Genomic DNA, 19,554 nt, shown 5'->3' with positions numbered 1-19,554 from the left:
GTCATTTTAGGAAATGCCGAAAACAATGGGATCCCAGCTAGATCTGTCCAGGTCTGAAAATACATCTGAATAATAGCTTTTATACCTCAAAATCAATAGCTGCTTATCCAAAAGGAACCTACATTGTTTAACAGGCTTTCCATGGCAAACACAATTAAAACAACTCCCTTTGAACCTTGTATTTTACTTTTAAACCACTGGTATTTTACTTTAAAACCCACTTTATGTCTTTAAGACTATATCACCTTTAAAACAAGCTCATCAGCCTCTAATCCATTTCCAAACCCAGTACAGGAATCTGGGTTAAGTATGGTATAACAGAGTGAGACTGTGAGTTGATTGAGTGAGAGTTCGTTCTGTATCCTAATTGGCAGAGGCCTCACCAGGGAAGGCAGAACACCTGGTTCTAACTCTAATTTGTCTGCCATGAATAATTCATGCGGCCTCTACACAACCAGCCATTACAATAGTAGATGGTCCGACATGCAGATCAATGACAGAAGTCCAGCCCGAATGAACTGTCTCTTCCACCCAGCAGGGAGCTTTGACTTCTATGTATGTGAGAGTTCCTGCCCAAGGTCAGGATGATGGCCACTGATGTTAAATTATGGTGTTGAGAAGTTGATATTACTAATTCCCAATTTGTTTTATTTAACTAAGGCTCTCCTGCCTCAATGTTTAATCTTTAAAGGAATGCAGGCTGCTTCCTGGCAACAGAAGAATATATCAGGTGAACACTTTGAAAATATGTCAATTTGAAGGTTTTCATAGGTGTGAAAATATTTGAAAATGGAACATAAACCCTGATAATTTGTGTAAAAAAGAGAGAAGAAAGGAAGAAAGAAGGGAGAGAAGGGAAAGAGGGAGGAAGGACGCTGATCTTATCTCCTTCGCTTGCTCCCTTCCAGAGCTCCCCTGACTCTCAGGACCAAGTTCAAAGCTTTCCTTGCCTGTGCAGCCCTGAAGAATCAGGCTCTGCCCCGTTCTACCATATAGTTCTTCCTAATGTGAGGGTAGGGGGACAGAAGAAAGGGGCAGGAGAGGGAATTAGAATTCAGACATGACGGATGGAAATGACTGAAAAGATAAAATTGGGACCAAGCAAATCTGTCTCTGCTCGATGCCCTTGAAGAGCAGATACAACTAAGCAGCTAGGAGGGTTTCTGAAGGTCGCTTTAGTGGGCCTCGCTGAAGGGATCATGGGAGTTGGAGTCAAAAGACCTACTAGTGGGCCTCCTCTGGTAGCGCAGCGGTTGAGCGCTGGGTTGCGAAGCTGCCAGCAACCTCTGAAGCATCTGTTCGATCCCCGGCCGCCGGTAAGGGTCCCACATGGCATGCAGACCTCTCCTGCCTTGCCCGCTGCTCCCCTCAGCAGTGTATTTCATCAGTCTGCCTGTTCTGTTTCCCGCTCTGGCTCTGGTGAATTCTCTCACCCTCCCGTGCTTCTGACTGTACCAAGTGCTTGTATAAATAAATAAATAAATCGGCCTACTAGTTATTGTGTGATTGCCTCACTGAGCTTACTTGTTTGCAAAAACTGAATGCTAGTATTTGGTAGCTATCTATTTGATTTCTTTCCTGCCCAGCATTGACTTCTCCATTAGACACAGTAGACACCGTGCCCAGGGCCCATGATAAGTTCACACGCTTACAAAAATGATTTCATTTCTTAAGATTAGAAATAAGTGAATATAAACTAGCCTGGATTATATTCATTATTATAATATCAGGACATTTATAAAATATAAATTTTAATCTTTTCACAAAGGAAGATCTCCACAGAGGCTGGAGTACTGAGGGTCCACAAAAATCATAACGTAACCCTCCTTTTTGGAGCTCTTTCTCTCCCCCATAGTTTATGCACCTGGTTACAGCACTCTGTCCCCAGCAGCCACCTTCACTCTGCTCCTAAAGTTTGATTGTACCAAGAATGACACTGACTCTGGCAGGGTCTGTGAGAATACATTCCATTCAACTCTCCACCTGGACATGGCTGACATGTTTGGGTCAAGTAGGGTGGGGAGTCTTTGGATATGGGTCATCTGACTCCACTGAGCCAGTCAATCTATTCCTTATGGATCTGGGCTTGATTCTGCGATCCAGCAAGATAATTATTCCCTCAATGAGAGAAGATGAGAACTTGGGAGATGTGAATTGCTATTGACCAGCATATGGACTTAAAGCAGAGAAAATCAATCTGAGGGAGAATATTCTCCAATGGAGCAGCGAACTAAGCCAGACAGTCTCAGAGGTTGCCCAGCCATGCTCCAGGCTATCTCCATGACCACTGGCATCCCACCCGTATATTCTCTGAGACCTCAGCAGGGTTGAATACAGTAGTGCTTTAGGATCTGGGGTCAGGAATAAGATTCTGGCATTCAAAGTCCAGCTACTAAATACCAGCTCTGCAATCCTAAGCAAGTTAATTAATTCATCTGTGATGTAATTTCCTCTATCATAAAAATGACATGCTGTGAGAATTTAGTGACCTATCAGAAGTGCTTAGAATAGGGAATAGAATGTAAAGTCCAAAAATAGACCACACATATGTCATCAACTTATTTTTGATAATCATGCAAAGATAATTTGATGAAGATAATATGGGCTTTATAACAAAATGTTCTGGAATAACAGAAAATCCATATTCAAAAAAATTAACCCTCAACCAATATGTTACAACATATATCAAGATTAATTCAATATGGATCACTGATCTAAAATCTAGATCAAAAAACTTCCTATGGAAGAAACATAGGATAAAATATGACTTTGGGTTAAGCAATGATTTCTTAAATATGACATAAAAATTCTAATACGTAAAAATTAATTAATTGGACTTCATGAAAATTTAGAACTTTTGTTTTTTGAAAGACACTGTTAAAAAAGGCAAGTCCCAGATTAATAGAAAAATATGTATTTGCAAAACAGAAAAGTCTTAGATTATATAAAGAACTCTTTTTTTTTTTTTAAAGTTTTAGAAATCTTATTTTTTTTTTTATTTTTTTTAATAATAAATTTTATTGTTATATTCCCCATACAATTGCAGCCCCCCCATTCTGACCCCAATCCCTCCCCTCCCGCCCCCGCCCCCAAAAAAGTGTCTCTGGTTCATAGTTTTTTGTTGATTTTGATTTTCACTTTCTTATAGTTATTCATTTTCCTGGTCCCTTATTTAAGTTTTCTAGATTCCTGCTATGAGTGAGACCATCCGGTATTTTTCTTTTTCTTTCTGGCTTATTTCGCTGAGCATGATCCCTTCCAGCGCCATCCATGTTGCTGCAAATTGCATGTGTTTATCTTTTTTGAATGCTGAGTAATATTCCATGGTATATATGTGCCACATCTTCTTGATCCAGTCATCTATTTTTGGGCATTTGGGTTGTTTCCAAAGCTTAGCTATTGTAAACAGTGCTGCTATAAACATAGGGGTGCAGGTGTTCTTTGGAATTGATGTTTCTGTGTCCTTTGGGTAAATACCTAGGAGTGGAATTGCTGGATCATATGGAAGCTCTATGTTTAGTAGGTCCAGAAATCTCCACACAGCTTTCCACAGTGGTTGGACCAGTTTGCACTCCCACCAACAGTGCAGAAGAGTTCCTTTTTCTCCACACCCTCTCCAGCATTTGTTGTTGCTAGTTTTTTTAATATGTGCCATTCTCACTGGTGTAAGATGGTATCTCATGGTAGTTTTGATTTGCATTTCCCTGATGGCAAGTGATGTTGAACATTTTTTCATATGCCTGTTGGCCATTTGCATTTCCTCTTCAGAGAAGTTTCTTTTTAGCTCTTCTGCCCATTTTTTGACTGGATTATTTTCTTTGTTGTTGCTGAGTCTCATCAGCTCTTTGCAGATTTTTGTGATCAGTCCTTTATCATTAGTGTTGGGTGCAAAAATGTTCTCCCAGTTGGTGGGGTTTCTCTTTGTTTTTGTTATTGTCTCTTTTGCTGTGCAGAAGCTCTTTAATTTGATGTAGTCCCAGCTGTTTATCTTTGCCTTCACTATCACTGCTTTGGGTGATGTGTCTGTAAAGATGTCTTTGATGTGCAAATCACGTAGTGTTTCGCCTATATTTCCTTCTATATATTTTATGGTTTCAGGTCTTATGTCTAGTTCTTTAATCCATTTTGAGTTGATTTTTGTGTATGGTGTGAGATAGTGGTCAAGCTTCATTCTTTTGCATGTAGCGACCCAGTTTTCCCAGCACCATTTATTGAACAAACTTTCTTTGCTCCAATGCATAGTCTTTGCTCCTTTGTCAAAGATTAGTTGACCATAAATCTGTGGGTTTATTTCTGGATTTTCTATTCGATTCCATTGGTCTGTATGTCTGTTCTTGTTCCAATACCATGCAGTTTTGATGATTATGGCTTTGTAGTATAGTTTGAAGTCTGGGAGTGTAATGCCTCCATTCCCTTCTTTTTTTTTCAGGAGAGCTTTGGCTATTCGGGGTTTTTTGTGATTCCATATGAATTTCATCAATAATTGTTCTATTTCTTTGAAGAATGACATTGAAATTTTGATTGGAATAGCATTGAATCTGTATATTGCTTTTGGAAGAATGGCCATTTTAATAATGTTTATTCTTCCAATCCACGAGCAGGGGATGTCTCTCCATTTCTTTGTGTCTTCTTCTATTTCTTTTAACAGTGTTTTATAGTTTTCTTTGTATAGGTCCTTTACCTCTTTTGTTAGATTTATTCCCAAATATTTGATTTTTTTTTGTTTCAATAACAAAAGGGATGGTTTTTTTGATTTCTTCTTCTTCAGATTTATTGTTTGTGTATAGGAAGGCTACTGACTTTTGCGTGTTGATTTTGTATCCTGCCACTTTACTGAACTGATTGATGAGTTGAATTAGCTTTTCTGTGGAGTTTTTGGGGTTCTCTGTGTATAATATCATATCGTCTGCAAATAGTGATAGTTTGACTTCTTCTTTTCCTATTTGGATTCCTTGGATGTCTTTCTCTTGTCTTATTGCCCTGGCTAGGACTTCCAGTATTATATTGAAAAGCAGTGGTGAGAGTGGACATCCTTGTCTTGTTCCAATCTTAATGGAATTGCTTTCAGCTTTTCACCATTGAGAATGATACTGGCTGTTGGCTTGTCATAGATGGCCTTTATGATGTTGAGGTATGTTCCTTGTATCCCAAGAATTTCAAGGGCTTTTATCATGAATGGGTGTTGCACTTTGTCGAAAGCTTTCTCAGCATCTATTGATATTATCATATGGTTTTTATATTTCTTTTTGTTGATGTGTTGGATAACGTTGATTGATTTTCGGATGTTAAACCATCCTTGTGCCCCTGGAATGAATCCTACTTGGTCGTGGTGAATTATCTTATGGATACATTGTTGGATTCTGATGGCTAAAATTTTATTGAGGATTTTTGCATCAGTGTTCATTAGGGAGATTGGCCTGTAGTTTTCCTTTTTTGTGTTGTCCTTGTTCGGTTTTGGTATTAGTGTACTGTTGGCTTCATAGAACGTGTTTGGTATTGTCCCTTCCTTCTCAATTTTTTGGAAGAGTTTGTGAAGGATAGGCACTAATTCGTCTCTGAATGTTTGGTAGAATTCATTTGTAAATCCATCAGGTCCTGGGCTTTTGTTTTGGGGGAGGTTTTTGATTACCATTTCAATTTCGCTAATTGTAATTGGTCTGTTTAGGTGTTCTATTTCTTCTTTATCTAGCTTTGGGTGATTGTAGAGTTGTAGGAATTTGTCCATCTCCTCTAGATTGTTAAACTTGTTTCCATATAACTGTTCATAGTAGTTACTGATTATTCTTTTGATTTCTGCTGTGTCCGTTGTGATTTCTCCTCTTTCATTGATGATCCTGTTTATTTGTGCTTTCTCCCTTTTTTCTTTGTGAGCCTGGCTAGGGGTTTGTCTATTTTATTGATTTTTTCAAAGAACCAGCTTTTGGTTTTATTGATCTTTTGGATTGTTTTTTTAGTTTCAATTTCATTTATTTCTGCTTTGGTTTTTATTATTTCTTTTCTTCTACTGGTTTTGGGGTTTTTTTGTTGTTCTTTTTCTAGATCTTTGAGCTTCGAGATTAGGTTGTTTCTTTGAGTTCTTTCTTGTTTCTTGATGTGAGCTTCTATTGCTATATATTTTCCTCTTATTACTGCTTTTGCTGCATCCCATACATTTAGGATATTGGTGTCCTCCTTGTCGTTCAATTCAAAAAATTTTTTAATTTCTTCTTTGATCTCCTCATTAGTCCAGTGGTCTTCCAGTAGTGTGGTTTTTAATCTCCATGAGGTAGGAAAGTTCCTTGCCTTCTTTTTATGGTTTAGTTCTAGTTTGATGCCTTCATGGTCAGAAAAGATGGTTGATATGATTTCAATCTTGGTGTATCTGTTGATGTTTGTCTTGTGCCCCAGTATGTGATCAATCCTGGAGAATGATCCGTGTGCGCTTGAGAAAAATGTGTACTCCGTTTTTTGGGGGTTTAGTGTTCTATAGATGTCTGTTAAGCCCAATTGCTATAGGTCCTTATTTAGAGCTTTGGTTTCTTTACTTATTTTTTGTCTTGTTGATCTATCCATTGTTGATAGTGGTGTGTTGAAGTCTCCCACTACGTATGTGTTTTCTCTGATGTCTGTTTTCAGAGAGGACAACAGTTGTCTGATATATTTTGGTGCTCCTTCGTTTGGTGAGTATATGTTAATGAGTGTTATTTCTTCTTGAAGTATTGTCCCCTTGATCATAATGTAGTGACCATTGGGGTCTCTTTTTATCTTTTTGAGTTTGAAATCTGTTTTATCTGATATAAGTATAGCTGTTCCTGCTTTCTTTTTTGGTCCATTTGCTTGTAGGATTGTTTTCCATCCTTTAACTTTGAGCCTATTTTTATCTTTTGTAGCTAAATGTGTTTCCTGGAGACAGCAAAAGGTTGGGTTTTGTTTCTTAATCCAGGCTGCAACTCTGTGTCTTTTTATTGGAGAGTTTAGTCCATTTACATTTAGAGTTAATATTGATATGTTAACATCTGTATTTGCCATTGTGTTTGTCTTTCCTTTGATTTTGTTTATTTATTCTTTTAATAACTTTTTTTTTTTTTTTTGGCCTTCTTTCATTGTTATTCGTCCCTCTGAGTTTCTGGCTTTAGGACTCCTTGTAGTATTTTTTGGAATGGGGGTTTAGTTGCAATGAAATTCCGGAGTTTCTGTTTGTCTGGGAAGGTCCATATTCTTTCTTCAAAGAGGAAGGAGAGCTTTGCGGGATAGAGTATTCTTGGTTGGCATCTGTTTTCTTGGAGTCTGTTGACTATGTCCCTCCACTCTCTCCTTGCCCGTAGTGTTTCTTCGGAGAAGTCTGATGTCAGCCTGATTGGCTTTCCTTTGAATGTTATCTGTTTCTTCCCTCTTGCCAGCTTCATTATTTTTTCCTTGTCCTGGATTCTAGGGAGCTTTACTATTATGTGTCTTGCTGTATTTTTTCTTTCGTCGTGGAAGTTTGGTGTTCTTCTTGCTTCTTGTATATCAATTTTCAGCTCCTTCTTCACATTTGGGAAGTTCTCTTCAATTATCTCTTTGAATATTTTCTCTGTTCCTACTTCTCTCTCCTCTCCTTCTGGTATTCCTATAACTCTTATATTTCCTTTCCTCATGGAGTCAGATAGTTCCCGAAGTCTTTCTTCATTCTTTTTCCTTCGTACTTCTCTTTCCTTTTCTGTTTTGGTTCTTTTTATTTCTGTGTCTTCAAGAGCACTTATTCGTTCTTCCATTTCATCAATTCTGCTTTCATTGCTTTTCCCAGAATTCTTCAGTTCTTCCACTAATTCTTTGATCTCCTGCATTTCTTTTACTTCCCTCTTTAGGGACTCAATTTCATTCTTCTGATCGTTGATTATTTTTCCCTTATCATTGTTTTCCTTTATGACTTCTGTCAGCTTTTTAATCACGGCAATTTTAAATTCTCTTTCTGGAAGGCTCAGAAGTTCTTCCAAGTTACTGTCGTTGCAATCTGGGGGCTGGTTTTCTTTTTGTGGTGTGCTTTTTCTCTGGAGAGTTGCTAGGTTGCGTGTGGTTCTTCTCCTACCTACTGTCTGTTTTCTAATTTGCCGTATGCGTTGGGACACTGTGTTGTTGGGACTGGCCGGCATCTTGGGTGGGCTTCTCTGCTCCCCTCTGGTTCCTCCAGGAGTCATCTGTCAGTTTCAAGCAGTCTTTATTGGAGAAAGGTCCCTGTCCTAAAATGCCGATGTGGGGACACACTCCCCTGTGCGCCTGGTCTGCCCCAGCGGTGGGTTCCTGTTCCCCCTCTGGGCTTGGACTGCAGGCCAGAGGGGGTCTGGCGTGGGCGAACTTCCCCTGCTCACCTCTGGCTCCTGAGGAAGCCTTGTGCAGGTAGTCTTTACTGAAGAAATGTCCCTGTTCTAAAATGGTGATGTGGGACACACTCCCTGCGCGTCCAGTCTCAGGCACACTCTTCTGCGCGCCTGGTCTGCCCCGGCTGTGGGTGCTCGCTCCCCCTGTGGGCTCAGACTACTTGTTCGGAAGGGGCCCGGTGTGGGCTAACTCCCCAGCTGGCCACTAGCTCCTTCAGGAGCCTGTGCTGGCTTCAAGTCGCTAGGTGGCGCCAGAGATCTCTCCTAGAGCCCTTGGGGAGCTGATTTTCTACCCCGTGGGACAGGGAGCAGAGCAGGGATGGTAGGGTACACCTCAACGGCTTTGGGGTGCTGTGTCTGCCTTGTGCCCCACCGTCGTGGGGAACCCACGCCCCTAATTTCGTGCCCCGGGTCTCAGTTCCAAAGCCCTCAGTTCCAGGACGCGGGCTGTAGCCCAGTTCAGTGGCGCGGGAATGGCGCCTTTTGCACCGCTCCCGTGCCTGGACGCCTGGTTCCTGCTCACTCAGAGAGGGACCTTCACCTCAGTGAGGACCTCCGCGCGTCTCCCCGCAAGCCTAGGTCGTCTCCCAAGCCTAGGTCGCAGGCGCGGGGACCTGGGCAGCCGCGATCCCGGTCTGCACTTGCTTTTCAAGCGCGCCAAGCGCGCCGCGTTTCCGCGCCAGCTTACCGGCAGCCCGGGCTGTGTGCGCGTCTCCCGGGGTCTTTGTTCTTCTCTAATGGCGCCCGGAGCCGTTCGCTCACCGCCGCGGCAAATCCTGCAGGGTTCGCCTCAGCTCCCGTTCACGGGGTGTGGTGGCTGCAATAGTTCCTTTCCACTCACAGTCCCGCTTGCTGTGTCGTTTGTTCTTGTGGGTCGTTTTAGTGTGTTGTTTCCCTCCTCTCTGCCGGTCGGAGAGTGCCGCCTCTGTGGGCGGGGGAGGGGAGCAGGGTTCTGCGCTTCCCTCCCTTCTAGTCCTCTTTTTTGGCCACTTTCTTCTTCGGGTAGTTTGCTGGAGTCACCCGTTTATCTTCCGTGTCCCAGTTCTCACTGGGACCTGCCGCTTTTCCTCCCTATTAACTTTTTTTAATGGGAGATCTTACTCGCAGTGTCTCCTCGCCGCCATGTTGCTCTGCCCCCCTAAAGAACTCTTAAAATTCAATAAGAAGACAAAGAATCCCAAAACGGTGGTGAAACATTTGACCAGAAACATCATCTAAAGCAAATATATGGGGCCTCCTTGGTTGTGCAAGGGGTTAAGCACAGCACCATGCAGCTATCTACAGCCTCTGCATCTGAGTTCAATCCCCTGCTGGCCAGGGAGCTACCCACATGGCGCAGCAGACCTCACCTGACTCTCCCGCTGCTCCCCTCAGCAGTGTATTTCAGCCAGTCCAACTGTTCTGCTCCCCTCTCTGTCTCTGGTGAATCCTCTCACCCCCACAACTCTGTCCTATAGCCCAGTTTTTGTATGCATAAATAAATAATTTTTAAAAAAATTATTCAAATATGTGAATGACAAATAAACCCATGAAAAGACACTGAACATCAGTACTAACCGGAGAAATGAAATCATAAAGTTGCAGTGAAATATCACTGCTCACCATTAGAAGAACTAGAAGGAAAAAGACACTGACTCTCAATGGCTAGTGAGGAGTAGCGATGGAATGCACACACAAATGATGGGAATGCAAATAACACAGCCCTTGCAGAAGCTCCTGCAATGTAAACTTCAAAAAGTAAAATTTTTTTTTTACCAGAATGCACAATTGTGCCTGATCATGTAGCAGATACTTAATGGATATTCGTTGACTGAAGGAAGTGGAGATTACAAAACAATTCTATGGCATATTGACAGCTAACACCAAAATAGCCAATAGTCCACTTGCCTCACCTGGCTATATAATCCCGGGCAGAATTTCTTCATCAGTTGTCATAAGGCAACAATATCGTGCATAGTACAATATGTAGCACAAAGGGAGTGGTTCTCATTATCCCACAGTATGCAATCATAAATAATAACTTTATGATAAGCATTTTTTGCATAAACACTAAGAATCTCCAAATCTTAATGAAGGGGAGACGTGCTGCTCATCCCCATCCCACCCTTAGATGAAGCCATTCTCCACATCTCATCTTTCTGCTTCCAGTTCTCAGTTGACCAGGGAACTTATTCTCCAGTTCCCGAAACAAATCAGGACCATAACCTCCTCTCAGTAAGAGGCATTAGAGGCTTTTTTTTTCTCTAGATGTGTAGGCCTTGACCCAGAGAAACAAGTAGTAGTAGTAGAAACAAGTAACAGGAAATGCAAACATCAAACCATTTTTTTTAACAGTGAAGTCTCAACAAGCCAATTTCTTTTTTAAAAAGATTTATTTTTATTTATACATACAAGAACTGAGGTATTGCAGGGGGTGAGAGGATTCACCAAAGACAAGAGTAGGTAACAGAACAGGTGGATCCACTGAAATACACTGCTGAGGGGAGCAGCAGGCGAAACAGGAGGGGTCTGCTGTGCCATGTGGGTTAGCTCCCTGGCTGGGGATCGAATTCATGCTGCAGTGGCTGTTGCTAGCTTGATAGCGCTGAATTTAACCCCTGTGCCACCATAATAACTAAAATAGAAAGAAACAATGTTTTTTCCTCAGGCAGTGCTCAATTAAGGCCTGTATGTTTCAATCAGTTTAGAAAATAGTCTGGTAGCCAGGGGGAAAAATCTGTAACAAAGCAGCATTTATTGGGGGGAGCCCAGACTTCAAGGGGCTTGCTGTAAGTACAGCATCACAACCCCTCCTTCTCCTCACTTCTTTCTAGTAACTTGAAGTTCCTGCTGTTCTACTCCCCTGATTTCCTCTCCATATGGATTCTGGAAGCTCAGAAACTTAGACCCACTTAATCACATTTTATTTGGGTATCCACAGTAACAAAGTACTCTGTTAAGAATCTTGAGCAGTTTATTTAACTCCTTGTGCCTGCGCCTAAATTCTCCTTTCTCTTACGTCAAAGTGGCCTAATATCACCTGTCTCACCTTTCCCAAAAAGAGTGAAGTTAAGGGCCTCCCCTGGTGGCACAGCGGTTGAGCGCTGGGCTGCGAAGCTGCCCGCAGCCACTGCAGCACCTCTGCTCCCCTCAGCAGTGTATTTCATCAGTCTGTCTGTTCTGTTCCCTGCTCTGGCACTGACTGTACCCTGTGCTTCTGACTGTACCCCGGTTATTGTATAAATAAATAAATAAATTTTGGGAAAAAAAAAAGAATGAAGTTAAGTAATTAGTGCGATAAGGCCCACAGATGAAGAGGAAGAATCACCTTCTAGGTCTTTATAGGGGTAAATCCTCATACAACTACATTTTTCCAGTGTTTCTTGTGAATCAAGCCCAGATTTAAAAGTACTGGGATGATCACAGCTGAAGGAAATCTCAGATGGAGAATTTTCTCAAACAAGGGCAAGTCCGGGCCTCACCGCCCTGATGGCGCAGCAGTTGAGCGCTGGGTTGCGAAGCTGCCCGCAGCCTCTGCAGCGCCAGTTCAATTCGCAGCCACCTGCGAGGGTCCCGCATGGCGCGCAGACCTCTCCTGCCACCCGCACCTCCCCTCAGCAGTGTATTTTGTCAGTCTGCCTGTTCTGCTCCCCGCTCTGGCTCTGGTGAATTCTCTCAGCCTCCAGCGCTTCTGACTGTAGCCAGTGCTTGTATACATAAATAAATAAATCTTTAAAAAAAAAAAAAAAAAAAGGGCAAGTCTAACAAATAATCACACCTGTTTCACTGGCACTTCCACACTGGGTTGACTTAGATGATAGGATGATGATAACAATCATGAAAGTGATCATAATTCATTTAACAGTTTATGGTTTTCAAGCCTTTTGCACAGACCTCTCTGATGCTCATAATCACCCCCAGGAAACAGTGATCAGATGAAGAAACTCAGACAAAGTGAGATTAATGATTTGTCCAAGGTTACGTAGCTAATGGAGAAGGGCCTGTACTGAAGGCTCAGACAGTCTCAAAACTCTTACCCTTCACTTGTATAAAACAACTCAAGGACAAAAAAAAAATAAAGCAAGATTTGAAAAATGCAAACACTTCTCTAAGCATTCATGCCTTCAAAACCTTAAAATTATAAAGTCAAAATCTCCAACACATAAAACTCTAAATGAATAGAAGAGACTACTGACACCTTCAAAGCAGTAAGGCAGCAAATGAAGTATCACTGTTATAAAAAATGAATAAATGCTAATCATTACTATCTGAGATATCATCATCAAATTTTGCACTAACAGCTACAATTAAATAGTAGACTTATTAGCTACATTATATTTAAGTGACAGAATTTTTGTATTTTCCACCAAACATCAAAAAGACCTTAAGTCGGGGCCTCCCTGGTGGCACAGGAGGTTGAACGCAGTGCTGTGAAGCTGTCCACAGCCTCTGCGGTGCTGGTTTGAGCCCCGCCAGCCTCGGAGCAACCCACATGGTGAGCAGACCCCTCCTGTCTCGCCCACTGCTCCCCTCAGCAGTGTATTTCGTCAGTCTGCCTGTTCTGTTCCCCACTCTCTCTCTGGTGAGTCCTCTCACCCTCCTGCGCATCTGGCCTGTACCCCGGCTCTTGTATAAAAAAAAAAAAAAGACCTTAAGTCAAATTTAAGGGGATGGAAAGTAAAAAGATAAATTACATCACCTATATACACAGTGGTGGAAGATCTCAGTGACCAAGGTAGGAAACAGCCAAGACTGCAGATTCTAAATCTCAATTTGGAGACTGTTTTAGGCAGAGGTAGCCTTCTTGCTAATGAAATTCTAGATAAAATTCCTATGTAAATTCAACCTTATACCCATCTCCCCTACTACTCCCCCCAAAATATCTAGGAAAGCATACAGTTGAGGCACAGCCCACTGCCAGGAGGAAGATATCAGATATCCTACCATGACCTGGTCTAAGTTCCCCTGGAATCTGAAAGATGAAAGGTCATTTCCTCATTGACAGATGGAGCCACCTTTCGCCTCTCACAGAGCCAGCCTTGGATGGACGCCCAGGAGTTGCATGCAGATATCCAAGAATCCCTTCTCCCTGTCTTCTCCCAGCCTTCTCCCTCTTCTGCCCTTCACTTTCCCCCAGGGTCCCAGTGCTATCCAGATACTGCATCCCTTGGCCTGAACCACAGAGCGTGATCCCAGGGTCTATTCTAGGGATGAAGTTATAAGGCACCCTCTGTCAATAGATCCTTAGGCCTCTGTAGGAGTCGATTGTGATCTTTCAGCCTCTTCTGTGTATGACCTTTATAAGACAAATGACTTCCTCTTGGCAGTGTGGCTGGTTTCTTACTCCCCTCTATACTGACTTACAGCAGGCCATGCTTTATTAAGCTAAAAGCTGTCTTTCCTACCAGGAGTGAAGTGATGCAATGAAGGATGTGTGGAGGACAAGAAAAACCATGACTAACTCCCCAAACACTGACTATTTTCACTCATATGTGAAAGATAAAGAAACAAACCAAAAAAAAAATTAACAAACAAAACACAGCAAATTCTGACAACATAACAGTGACTACCAGAGGGGAGGAAACTGGGTAGAAGGGTCAACTGTATAGAGATGCATAGAAACTAGTCTTTGGATGGAGCTCGTAATGCAGCATGTACGATGGCAAATTATAAAGTCGTACACCTGAAACTTACATAGAGCTGTAAACCAATGTTACTTCAATATTTTTTTAAAAAAGAAAAATCCTATCCATAACACGTCAGGGGAAAAAATAATAACAATGCAAAATACAACAAAACATAACAAAAACAAGCAGACAATTATAAACCAGAGACACCCTGCAGGGGAGCAGTAGGGAGAGGGATCAGAGGGAGGGAGGGAGCGAGGAGCACAGGGGACTGTGGTGATGGTGCACAGGTGCCTTGGGGAAGGAAACTCTATGGGGACTACACCTGAGGGGGGGGAGGGAGCAAAAATTGTTTAAAAATGAACAATGATGTAAAAAATATATAAGTAAATTTTTAAAAATAAAGAAATATCCATCCTCCCAAATAAGCCTAAAAGCAAATATACTCTTCCAAATTCACCTTTGTAAAAATGTTTACATACTCTGATTCAAAGTTTCTACATCCACCTTTTCTCCACATAAATTACAAGAGGTCATGTTTTAAATTGATGGCGTTACATATAAAATCCTCATCAACATCCATGTTATGTTTATTTGCCAAATTCCATTAGCTGGCATAAATATCTCTGAGTGGCCAGAAGTTATCAGGACCCTGTTGAAGGTGGGTTGGGCGGCTGTGTGGCTGGATTGTTCTGAAGCTCCATCAACAAGGCACAGTCAGGAGCAAGGGTCCCCTCCAGACCGCCCTTGCAGAGTTACCTAGCACAGAGTGGACTTCAACTCCTGGAGAGCTGCTCACATTTATTTGAATACCAGTTCAAAGGATTCTGAAAATGTGCTGTTTCCAAACAAGCCTTTCTTTAGAACCTGAAGTAAAAAGAGAGCGTAACCCGAGGATGTGCATCAGGCTAGGGTTCTGCACCATATATGTTCTAGGAGAATGGATTCACTAGTTCATCCATCCAAATATTTGTTGGCTCCCCATTAGTCATTGGGGTGCATAGTCCTGGAGCTATATCAGTAATAGAACAAGGCAGACTGGGCTTCGCTCTTGAGGTGTTCCTGCTCTATTGAGGAGAAAGCGAAGGGTAAATTAAAATAATTATAAATATTTTTAAGATGTAAGCAGGAACAAGGAGGCTGAGGTAGGGAACAGCAGGGGAGGGGTACAATTACTTTAAATAGCAGGATGGGGAGAGAAAGTTGCTCCAAACAGATAACATTTAAATTGAGTCCTGAAAGATGAGAGAACATTACCTACACAGACTTGGGGAAAGAACATTTCTGGTAGACCAAACTCACCCATAAAAAGACCCTGTCGGTATGGTCATGAAAGGAACTCAGTGTGGCTGGGGTGTGTGGAGAGAGTTGGGCAGAGCTGAATTATGAAGGACATTGAAGGCCATGATAAGGAATTTTTATTTTATTCTGAGGTGAATTAGAAGGACCTGGAGATTGAAATAGGAGAGTGACCCGGTCTGATTATCATGTTATGTTGCTGTGGCTACTATGTAGAGAGTGGACAGGAGGGGGACATGAGTGTCTGTAGAGAAACAGGAAACTAATAATAATAACCCAGGGAGGAGCTTCAAGGTAGGCACAGGAGTAGATGTGAGATGGGGAAAAGGCAGAGTTAATCTGTTTTTTGGCAGATGAAGGCAGGAAAGGCAACAAGGATAATTCTAGATTTCTGGCTGGGTGGTTGGTGGCACCATTCAGCAAATGATACAATTTATTCCATTTTTTCTGTTCTAGGGCAAGTCCAGTGAGCCCTGGCACATATGAGGCCCTCCCTAGTTTTTCATTTTCTCTCTAGTAGATTGTCTTATGGAAAGGGTTTTCTTCCTTCCTTCCTTTCTTTCTTTTATGGGGGTAATGATGTTTCCAACACTGTATATGATCTAGAGTTAAAGAATCACATCTTTCAAATGTATGCTACCACAACACACCCACCATTTCCTTGACCCTTTTATAGTTTGTGAGCTAAAAAAAAAAAAAAGACGAGTTAGCCAAGAGACATACAGGAAGTCTGAGAGCTGTCTCAGTTCCTTATACTACATTTCCCAGTCCCAGAAAGAGCTTCAGCGCTAGCCATCAAGACAACTGTAAGTTAATGATGCTCAAGAGAATTAAAAAATCACATAATGACATATTTCCTGGAGATTAGGCCTTGGGTGCTAAACTTTGGCATGAGTTGCATTATTGGGTGAGTTGAGCTGAATTCATAGACACACATAATGCTGTCTAGTGACATCAAGTTCTATAAAGAAAACAAATCAGAGATAGTCCTTGTTCTTTGGACAGGGGAAAGTGACTTTCTTGGGAAAAGGCACTTAGAGATGACCTCAGCGTCTGCCTAAAATAAATGGGTTTCTCCATTGAAATTAGTTATCAGAGTCTTCCAGCGTATTAATCACAAAGCCATCATCTTAATAGTGCAGAGACATCCTCACCACTATGAAACATGAGTGCTACCTGAAGGTGATCAGTTTAAGGGGGATGATAAGGCTGAGGTCTAATTGATTAAAATAGCTTTGGGAGCTGATATCATTTGTTTTCTTCTACAGGATTCCAGACAGCGCTCTCTCTCTATCTCTCTCTCTCTCTCCCTCTCTCTCTCTCTCTGTCTCTCTCTCTCTGTGTGTGTGTGAGTGTGCGTGTGTGTGTGTGTGTGTGTGACTGTGTAGAAGAACTGGGGTACAGGCCAGAGGTAAGGGGGATGAGAGGATTCACCAGAGACAGAATGGGGAGTAGAACAGGTGGATCTACTGAAATCCACTGCTGAGGGGAGCAGCAGGCCAGACAAGAGCGGTCTGCTGCACCATGTGGGTTAGCTCCCTAAGTGGGGATAGAACTCAGGCCTTAGCAGTGATAGTGCTAAGACTTAACCCCTAAGCCACCAAGGAGGCCCAGACATCTGTCTTGTTGTCCATGTGACTGAAATGGAAACACAACTGGCATGGAGTCATTAGTCATATGTTCTTTCTTCACCAACTTGAATCATCAGTATTTTCATGCCACAAAAAATCTGGTTACAAAACTGTTGAAGGAAAACTTGAAAAGATAAATACATTGCAAAAGAATAACACAACACCTCAAGAAGGAAAGAAAGGGCTGAAAACAAGTCATCCCATTGCTATGGACCCAACTCCCAACTCCCCTCTTACAAATTAACAGAGCACAGCATTGAGGCAAGACTTCAAGGAACACACTTCATTCTTTTTTATTTTCTTCAAGGAAAATAAAATTTCTTATTAAGACACTTTAATAAGAAATACCTAAAAGAGGACCAGCCTTGCTCCCCTTTGTGAAAGAAATGTAAGGTATTAAGGATAAGACAGTTCTACATGGTAGTCAAAATAATCAGGGTAAAGAAACAGAAAACTTAAAGTTAGAAGCTAGAACTTAAAGACTTAGGGAGAGTAAATTTATTTTCTAATTAAACCCTGTGATCATTAAATAAATCAGCTATTTCCTAAAGATTAACAAAATCAATGTTAATCACAATCAAAATATTGATTCTGAATACACTAACTGAATTTAATATTTATTAGAAAATGAAAAAACATTATTCTATCTATATTAGGATCTTTCCAGCTCTGTAAATATTTACCTTTATAAAATATCAAGAAGGAATGCCAAGTAGTTCATTAATATTTCTCAATGTCTTAGAAAAGTAAAATTTTGACTTTTGATAAAATTTTACTTTTGATAAAAGTAAATTTTACTTTTATCAAAAGTAAAATTTTGATACTATAAATATAGCATCAAAATCTATAATTAATTCTTTCCCCCATGGGAGTCTTCTTGTTGAAAGAATAGTTAGGAATCCACAGGCAAGGGATCTTCGAAGTTCTTTCTACTTTCTCTGCCTTTGGTTTCTCTCATACACTACTGGGCAAAAAGAACTTAACAAAAATCAGGCCAAAGAGTGAAAATGCAAACTATGAAGCTAGCTGCAGCCACTGCAGCACTAGTTTGATCCCAGGCCAGGTAGCTACCCACATGGCGCAGCAGACCTCTCCTGACTCGCCCACTGCTCCCCTCAGCAGTGTATTGCAGTACATCTGCCTGTTCTGTTCCCCACTCTGTCTCTGGTGACTCCTCTAACCCCCCAACACCTCTGGGCTGTACCCCAGTTCTTGTATGCATAAATAAATAAATCTTTAAAAAAAAAAAGAACAAAAATCTACACTTGACCAACAAGACATCTTCAGTAAACACTCACTAGTCAGAGGTGTTCACTTCTCACCTTGTACTTGCAGGTAGGAATCTTCCTTCTGCCATGATTTTTTCTGCCTGGATGCACACAAGATTCTGTGTCAATCACTGGACTTTGCCTTCTTGTGCCTCGATCATCATAGTTTGTCCTGGAGCCCAGTGTGCTCCTCTTGTCTGTAGAAACACATCTTTATCTCAGAAAAGTCTCCACCATTCAACCTGTAAATGCTTTGTTTGTTTCACTAGTTCTGCTAGATTCTTCATAAACATGTTAGCTATTTCTATCTTCATTATTCACCACCTTTTCCTTAGCCATTTTCATCACTTCATTCTTTTTGTTTTATTTTGATTGATTTCCTAATCATTGTACCCCTGCCTATGCTTTCAATTTTTGTTATTGGTTTGTTCGGTTTTGTTGTTGTCATTGTTTTGGTTTATTGAGACGTTTATCTCTATATTAGTTTTATTGCCCTGTCATGTCATCTAACAATTTGTTTTTCATTTTCTTCTATTGTCTTAACTCCTTTTCATTTTTTTTGAGTTTTCTTTTTTCCTAGAGATGTGCTACCAATAATTTCTCTAAGATTCTTTGCCAGGGCCTCCCCTGGTGGCGCAGCGGTTGAGCACTGGGCTCCGAGGCTGCCCGCAGCCTCTGCAGCGCCAGTTCGATCCCCAGCCACCAGTGAGGGTCCCACATGGTACACAGACCTCTCCTGCTGCATCCGCTGCTCCCCTCAGCAGTGTACTTCGCCGGTCTGCCTGTTCTGTTCCCCACTCTGGCTCTGGTGAATTCTCTCACCCTCCCGCGTTTCTGACTGTACCCAGTGCTTGTATAAATAAATAAATAAACCTTTTTTTAAAAAAAAAGATTCTTTGTCAAATTCATAAATAATTCCTCTTCTTCTATGTGTGCTATCTGCCTTTTACTTACCCCTTCTGTTTTAATTCTTGTAAATCTGCACTTATTTGTTCCTTTCTGATGGCTATTCACAATCCTTGGGGCAATTCTATTGGAGATCAACATCTGCTTGAAGACATTTCTGAGTAAAGGCGGCCTAGCTCTTCAAATGGACTATACTACCTCTAAAATGTTACCACTAAATTTGCCCTCAGCCTTGAAGACACATTTCTCTTTCTCACACTCAGTTAAGATGGTGAACACAGAACCTTCTCTGCTCCAGCCTCTCCTCAGTAGTCCCTCTTAGCTAGGCCACGATGTTTTGCTGTCAATAAAGGTGGAACTCACACAATAAAGGTGGTTCCTCTTTCAGTTCCAACTCTCCCATGCTTTTGTGACTGACAAAGGGACTGCAAAGGGACATGACCACCACTTCTCTGGCCACATCCTTTATACTTGAAGAATGATACAGGCACTTTCAGAGAAGTCTAAC

The 19,554-nt window shown here is 41.5% G+C and overlaps 1 long non-coding RNA gene across 2 annotated transcripts in view; it reads right to left on the bottom strand.

Annotated features, from left to right (window-relative positions):
- The window catches only part of LOC119235710 (uncharacterized), a 101,086-nt gene that overhangs the window by 15,415 nt on the left and 66,117 nt on the right, over positions 1-19,554 (bottom strand). The window contains exon 5 of one of the 2 annotated variants that reach the window (XR_005122895.2): positions 18,195-18,337. The exons of the other annotated variant lie outside the window; for it this stretch is intronic. This is a non-coding gene — a long non-coding RNA (uncharacterized LOC119235710). The remainder of the gene's footprint in view (positions 1-18,194; positions 18,338-19,554) is intronic. 2 annotated transcript variants of the gene reach the window in all.

Source organism: Talpa occidentalis, unplaced genomic scaffold (assembly GCF_014898055.3).
Source record: "Talpa occidentalis isolate TD23 unplaced genomic scaffold, MPIMG_talOcc4v2.1 talOcc4.9, whole genome shotgun sequence".
Taxonomy (NCBI): domain Eukaryota; kingdom Metazoa; phylum Chordata; class Mammalia; order Eulipotyphla; family Talpidae; genus Talpa; species Talpa occidentalis.
The sequence above is the reverse complement of the archived record's forward strand: the minus strand, read 5'-3'. Positions and strand labels throughout refer to the sequence as shown.